Here is a 7,976-nt window from a genome sequence, read left to right as displayed (position 1 = left end):
CTCCCTCTTTGTCTGTCTGTCGGTCTCTCTCCCTCTCTGTCTGTCTGTCGGTCTCTCTCCCTCTCTGTCTGTCGGTCTCTCTCCCTCTCTGTCTGTCTGTCGGTCTCTCTCCCTCTCTGTCTGTCTGTCTGTCTGTCTGTCTGTCTGTCTGTCTGTCTGTCTGTCTGTCTGTCTGTCTGTCTGTCTGTCTGTCGGTCTCTCTCCCTCTCTGTCTGTCGTTCTCTCTCCCTCTCTGTCTGTCTGTCGTTCTCTCTCCCTCTCTGTCTGTCTGTCTGTCTCTCTCCCTCTCTGTCTGTCGTTCTCTCTCCCTCTCTGTCTGTCTGTCGGTCTCTCTCCCTCTCTGTCTGTCTGTCGGTCTCTCTCCCTCTCTGTCTGTTTGTCATCTGTCTCTCTCTCTCTGTCTGTCTGTCTGTCAGTCTCTCTCTCTCTCTGTCTGTCTGTCAGTCACTTTCCTCTCTGTCTGTCTGTCTGTCTCTCTCCCTCTCTGTCTGTCTGTCTGTCTCTCTCCCTCTCTGTCTGTCTGTCGGTCTCTCTCCCTCTCTGTCTGTCTGTCGTTCTCTCTCCCTCTCTGTCTGTCTGTCGGTCTCTCTCCCTCTCTGTCTGTCTGTCTGTCTGTCTGTCTGTCTGTCTGTCTGTCTGTCTGTCTCTCTCCCTCTCTGTCTGTCTGTCTGTCTCTCTCCCTCTCTGTCTGTCTGTCGGTCTCTCTCCCTCTCTGTCTGTCTGTCGTTCTCTCTCCCTCTCTGTCTGTCTGTCTGTCTGTCTGTCTGTCTGTCTGTCTGTCTGTCTGTCTGTCTGTCTGTCTGTCGGTCTCTCTCCCTCTCTGTCTGTCTGTCGGTCTCTCTCCCTCTCTGTCTGTCTGTCGGTCTCTCTCCCTCTCTGTCTGTCTGTCGGTCTCTCTCCCTCTCTGTCTGTCGGTCTCTCCCTCTCTGTCTGTCTGTCTGTCTGTCGGTCTCTCTCCCTCTCTGTCTGTCTGTCTGTCGGTCTCTCTCCCTCTCTGTCTGTCTGTCGGTCTCTCTCCCTCTCTGTCTGTCTGTCGGTCTCTCTCCCTCTCTGTCTGTCGGTCTCTCCCTCTCTCTGTCTGTCTGTCTGTCTGTCTGTCGGTCTCTCTCCCTCTCTGTCTGTCTGTCGGTCTCTCTCCCTCTCTGTCTGTCTGTCGGTCTCTCTCTCAATACAAATTCAATTCAAGGTCATGGGAAACATTTGTTAACATTGTCAAAGCAAAGTAGGTAAAGTAGGTAATAAACAAAAGTGAAATAAACAAAAAAAATGAACAGTAAACGTCTCTCTCTCGGTGGAGACCTGGAATTACCTGTACTTATGTTCTCATACATCTTTCCTTTTACGGACAACCAACTTTCCCCTTTCAGACTGACACCCCCCATTTATACTCATTTCACATCTCGCTCACTCCATCTCTCCATCTCTCCCGCGGCCCTGCCAGAGTTTCTTAGTGAGGTGAATCCGTCACCGGGACCAATAGAGAGATGGGTACAAATACAAAGAGAGAGAAGAAGGGGGAGAGAGAGAGAGAGAGAGAGAGAGAGAGAGAGGAGACACTCTCCCTCTCTGTCTGTCTGTCGGTCTCTCTCCCTCTCTGTCTGTCTGTCGTTCTCTCTCCCTCTCTGTCTGTCTGTCGGTCTCTCTCCCTCTCTGTCTGTCTGTCGGTCTGTCTCTCTCTCTCTGTCTGTCTGTCTGTCTGTCTGTCTGTCTGTCTGTCGGTCTCTCTCCCTCTCTGTCTGTCTCTCTCTCTCTCTCTCTCTCTCTCTCTCACTCTCTGTCTCTCTCTCTCTCTCTCTGTCTGTCTGTCGTTCTCTCTCTCTCTCTGTCTGTCTGTCGTTCTCTCTCCCTCTCTGTCTGTCTGTCAACGGGACAACAGTAACAACAACAACCAAGTGTCAAAATAACAATAAGCATACAGTAGAGGACATGTGCAGGTTGATTGGTCTGTCAGACACTGTCCCTCATCTTATGGCAGGCAGCAATGTAGTGCGCTGCCAACCCACAGCTCTCTGCGTCCTCCCCCAACAGGACGGGTAGCCTATCCTCATCAGAGAGGTCTTTGAAGGTCTTTCTAAGGTTTTGATCAGTAACCATGGTCAAATAGTTAGCCATGGTGTACTGTTGATTTAGAGCCAGGTAGCATTGCATTTTGCTTTGTGTTTGTGCTTTTACTAGGAATTTCAATTTGAATGAGCTTTTTAATGGCGTAGAATTCCATGTGTGCTTTCTCTCTCAGCTCATTCACTGCCTCATTAAGGTGCCCAGTTGAGCTTATTATTAAACCTAAGTAATTGTAGTGTGTGCAGTACTCTATATATTTTGTACCAATTGAGAACTTTGGTCTAATTCCCTGAGAACTGGATCTTCTCTGGAAAATCATTATTTTAGTTTTTGGGGGTTTTACTGCCAGGGCCCCGGTCTGACAGTACTGCTCTAGCAGGTCCAGGCTCTGCTGTAGGCCATGTGTTGTGGGGGTTTACTGCCAGGGCCCAGTTCTGACAGTACTGCTCTAGCAGGTCCAGGCTCTGCTGTAGGCCATGTGCTGTGGGGGTTTACTGCCAGGGCCCAGGTCTGACAGTACTGCTCTAGCAGGTCCAGGCTCTGCTGTCGGCCATGTGTTGTGGGTGACAGCAGGCATAGGTCATCTGCGAAGATTTTAACTTTTGCATTTAACTTCTGAATTGTGGAGACTAACACCAGGGGCTGAGGATTTTTCTAGAATAGTGGCCAATTCGTTGATGTAAATATTGAAGAGTGCAGGGCTCAGATTGCAACCCTGGCGAAGGCCCCGCCCCTGGTGAACGCCCCGCCCCTGGCGAAGGCCCCGCCCCCGGTTAAAGAATTCTGTTATTTTCTTGCCCTTTTTAATGCTGCATGTATTGCCAGTATACATTGATTTAATTATGTCATATGTTTTAACCCCTACACCACTTTCAATAACTTTGTAGAACAGTCCTGTATGCCAAATAGAATCAAATGCTTTTTGGAAGTCGATAAAGCAAGCGTATATTTTGGTGGACATGTTTATCTATCAGGGTGTGTAGGGTGTAAATATGAAGGAAGTTTAGAACTCTTACATTTATAATCCTACAGAAAACCTTCTCCAGGTTACTGTTCACACAAATGCCTCTGGAATTGTTAGGGTCAAATTTGTCTCCGTTCTTAAAGATTGGGGTTATGAGTCCTTGATTCCAGATGTCAGGGAAATAACGTACACTCAGGATCAAATTAAACAGTTTTAATATAGCCAATTGACATTTTGCACAAGTGAGTTTGAGCATCTCATTTACGATGCTATCAGGTCCGAATGCCTTTTTAAATTTGAGAGCCTGAAGTTTCAGAGCTCCTGGTTAGTAATAGTTTAGTTTCTTATAGAGCTCCTGGTCAGTAATAGTTTAGTTTCTTATAGAGCTCCTGGTCAGTAATAGTTTAGTTTCTTATAGAGCTCCTGGTCAGTAATAGTTTAGTTTCTTATAGAGCTCCTGGTCAGTAATAGTTTAGTTTCTTATAGAGCTCCTGGTCAGTAATAGTTTAGTTTCTTATAGAGCTCCTGGTCAGTAATAGTTTAGTTTCTTATAGAGCTCCTGGTCAGTAATAGTTTAGTTTCTTATAGAGCTCCTGGTCAGTAATAGTTTAGTTTCTTATAGAGCTCTGGTCAGTAATAGTTTAGTTTCTTATAGAGCTCCTGGTCAGTAATAGTTTAGTTTCTTATAGAGCTCCTGGTCAGTAATAGTTTAGTTTCTTATAGAGCTCCTGGTCAGTAATAGTTTAGTTTCTTATAGAGCTCCTGGTCAGTAATTGGGGAGTCCAGTGGATTTTGATTGTCCTTTATAGCTCTTTCTAATCCATTCAACTTCTCATGAATTTGGCGTTGTTCTGCGTTTGTGTCAGTTTGAACGGTGTTGTAGAGTGTCACCATTCTGTATCGCTAATTCCTCTTGTTTAGATTTTTTTTTGTTTTTTCCAATTTTTCCAGAAGTTGTTTGTGTTTATGGACTCCTGAATTAGTGTCAGCTGCTTGTACTGTGATTTGTTGTGCTTTGCTTTTTTTCTCTCTCTATCTATCTATATCTTCATCCACTTGTCTTTCTCTCTCTATCTATCTATACCTTCATCCACTTTTCTTTCTCTCTCTCTCTCTATCTATACCTTCATCCACTTGTCTTTCTCTCTCTCTATCTATCTATATCTTCATCCACTTTTCTTTCTCTCTCTCTATCTATCTATACCTTCATCCACTTTTCTCTCTCTATCTATCTATACCTTCATCCACTTTTCTCTCTCTATCTATCTATACCTTCATCCACTTTTCTTTCTCTATCTATCTATCTATACCTTCATCCACTTGTCTTTCTCTCTCTATCTATCTATACCTTCATCCACTATTTTATTTCTCTCTCTATCTATCTATACCTTCATCCACTTTTCTTTCTCTCTCTATCTATCTATCTTCATCCACTTTTCTCTCTCTCTCTATCTATCTATACCTTGTCTTTCTCTCTCTCTATCTATACCTTATACCTTCATCCACTTTTTCTTTCTCTCTCTCTATCTATCTATACCTTCATCCACTTGTCTTTCTCTCTCTATCTATCTATACCTTCATCCACTTTTCTTTCTCTCTCTATCTATCTATACCTTCATCCACTTGTCTTTCTCTCTCTCTATCTATCTATACCTTCATCCACTTTTCTTTCTCTCTCTATCTATCTATACCTTCATCCACTTTTCTTTCTCTCTCTATCTATCTATACCTTCATCCACTTTTCTTTCTCTCTCTCTATCTATCTATACCTTCATCCACTTTTCTTTCTCTCTCTATCTTTTCTTTCTCTCTCTCTATCTATCTATACCTTCATCTATCACCTTCATTTTCTTTCTCTCTCTCTATCTATCTATACCTTCATCCACTTTTCTATCTATTCTCTCTATCTATCTATACCTTCATCCCTTTTTCTTTCTCTATCTATCTATACCTTCATCCATCTATCTATACCTTCATCCCTTTTCTTTCTCTATCTATCTATACCTTCATCCACTTTTCTCTCTCTATCTATCTATACCTTCATCCACTTTTCTTTCTTCTCTATCTATCTATACCTTCATCCCTTTTCTTTCTCTATCTATCTATACCTTCATCCACTTTTCTTTCTATTCTCTCTATCTATCTATACCTTCATCCATCTATACCTTCTCATTTTCTTTCTCTATCTATCTATACCTTCATCCACTTTTCTTTTCTTTCTATCTATCTATACCTTCATCCATCTATCTATCTATCTATACCTTCATCCACTTTTCTTTTCTCTCTCTATCTATCTATACCTTCATCCACTTTTCTTTCTCTCTCTCTATCTATCTATACCTTCATCCACTTTTCTTTTCTCTCTCTATCTATCTATACCTTCATCCACTTTTCTTTCTCTCTCTCTATCTATCTATACCTTCATCCACTTTTCTTTCTCTCTCTATCTATCTATACCTTCATCCACTTTTCTCTTCATCTCTCTATCTATACCTTCATCCACTTTTCTTTCTCTTTCTCTATCTATCTATACCTTCATCCACTTTTCTTTCTCTCTCTCTATCTATCTATACCTTCATCATTTCTCTCTCTATCTATCTATACCTTTCTTTCTCTCTCTCTATCTATCTATACCTTCATCCACTTTTCTTTCTCTCTCTCTATCTATCTATACCTTCATCCACTTTTCTTTCTCTATCTATCTATACCTTCATCCACTTTTCTTTCTCTCTCTCTATCTATCTATACCTTCATACCTTCATCCACTTTTCTTTCTCTCTCTATCTATCTATACCTTCATCCACTTTTCTTTTTCTCTCTCTATCTATCTATACCTTCATCACTTTTCTTTCTCTCTCTATCTATCTATACCTTCATTTTCTTTTTCTCTCTCTATCTATCTATACCTTCATCCACTTTTCTTTTTTCTCTATCTATCTATACCTTCATCCATTTCTTTTCTTTCTCTCTCATCTATCTATCTATACCTTCATCCACTTTCTTTTCTCTCTATCTATCTATACCTTCATCCACTTTTCTTTCTCTCTCTCTATCTATCTATACCTTCATCCACTTTTATTTTTCTCTCTCTACCTATCCACTTTTCTTTATTCAATCTATACCTTCATCCACTTTTATTTCAATTCTATCTATCTATACCTTCATCCAGGGCTTTCTTATCTATCTATACCTTCATCCACTTTTCTTTTCTCTCTATCTATCTATACCTTCATCCACTTTTATTTCTCTCTCTCTATCTATCTATACCTTCATCCACTTTTAATCTATCTATACCTTCATCCACTTTTCTTTTTCTCTCTCTCTCTATCTATCTATACCTTCATCCATCTATCTATACCCTTCATTTCTTTCTCTCTCATCCACTTTTCTTTCTCTCTCTCTATCTATCTCATCCACTTTTCTCTCTATCTATCTATACCTTCATCCACTTTTATTTCTCTCTATCTATCTATACCTTCATCCACTTTTCTTTTTCTCTCTCTATCTATCTATACCTTCATCCACTTTTCTTTCTCTCTCTCTATCTATCTATACCTTCATCCACTTTTCTTTCTCTCTCTCTATCTATCTATCCACCTTCATCCACTTTTCTTTCATCTTTTCTTTCTCTATCTATCTATACCTTCATCCACTTTTCTTTCTCTCTCTCTATCTATCTATACTTCATCCACTTTTCTTTCTCTCTCTCTATCTATCTATACCTTTCATCCACTTTTCTTTCTTTCTCTCTCTCTCTATCTATACCTTCATCCACTTTTTCTTTCTCTCTCTCTATCTATCTATACCTTCATCCACTTTTTTCTTTTCTCTCTCTATCTATCTATACCTTCATCCACTTTTCTTTCTCTCTCTCTATCTATCTATACCTTCATCCACTTTTATTTCTCTCTCTATCTATCTATACCTTCATCCACTTTTCTTTCTCTCTCTCTATCTATCTATACCTTCATCCACTTTTCTTTCTCTCTCTCTATCTATACCTTCATCTTCATCATCCACTTTCTTTTCTCTCTCTATCTATCTATACCTTCATCCACTTTTTCTTTCTCTCTCTCTATCTATCTATACCTTCATCCACTTTTATTTCTCTCTCTATCTATCTATACCTTCATCCACTTTTCTTTCTTTTATTTCTCTCTCTATCTATCTATACCTTCATCCACTTTTCTTTTCTCTCTCTATCTATCTATACCTTCATCCACTTTTCTTTCTCTCTCTCTATCTATCTCTTTTATATCTCTATACCTTCATCCACTTTTCTTTCTCTCTCTATCTATCTATACCTTCATCCACTTTTCTTTCTCTCTCTCTATCTATCTATACCTTCATCCACTTTTCTTTCTCTCTCTCTATCTATCTATACCTTCATCCACTTTTCTTTCTCTCTCTCTATCTATCTATACCTTCATCCACTTTTCTTTCTCTCTCTCTATCTATCTATACCTTCATCCACTTTTCTTTCTATCTCTCTCTAATCTATCTATACCTTCATCCACTTTTCTTCTCTCTCTCTATCTATCTATACCTTCATCCACTTTTCTTTTCTCTCTCTATCTATCTATACCTTCATCCACTTTTCTTTCTCTCTCTATCTATCTATACCTTCATCCATCTATACCTTTCTTTCTCTCTCTCTATCTATCTATACCTTCATCCACTTTTCTTTCTCTCTATCTATCTATACCTTCATCCACTACCTTTCTTTTCTCTCTATCTATCTATACCTTCATCCACTATTTTCTTTCTTTCTCTCTCTATCTATCTATACCTTCATCCACTTTTCTTTTCTCTCTCTATCTATCTATACCTTCATCCACTTTTCTTCTTCTATTCTCTCAATTCTATCTATCTATACCTTCATCCACTTTTCTTTTTCTCTCTATCTATCTATACCTTCATCCACTTTTCTTTTCTCTCTCTATCTATCTAT

The 7,976-nt window shown here is 40.0% G+C and overlaps 1 long non-coding RNA gene across 1 annotated transcript; it reads right to left on the bottom strand.

Annotated features, from left to right (window-relative positions):
- Positions 1 to 5,638: 5,638 nt before the first annotated feature.
- LOC135571716 (uncharacterized) lies at positions 5,639 to 7,737 on the bottom strand. Its single transcript, XR_010463876.1, has 2 exons — positions 7,695 to 7,737; positions 5,639 to 5,733 (listed from the first exon to the last, which is right to left on the bottom strand). It is a non-coding gene; the product is annotated as an uncharacterized LOC135571716 (long non-coding RNA).
- Between the last annotated feature and the right edge of the window lie 239 nt (positions 7,738 to 7,976).

Source organism: Oncorhynchus nerka, linkage group LG5, assembly GCF_034236695.1.
Source record: "Oncorhynchus nerka isolate Pitt River linkage group LG5, Oner_Uvic_2.0, whole genome shotgun sequence".
NCBI classification, from domain to species: Eukaryota; Metazoa; Chordata; class Actinopteri; order Salmoniformes; family Salmonidae; genus Oncorhynchus; species Oncorhynchus nerka.
This window is presented reverse-complemented; position numbering and strand designations above follow the sequence as displayed.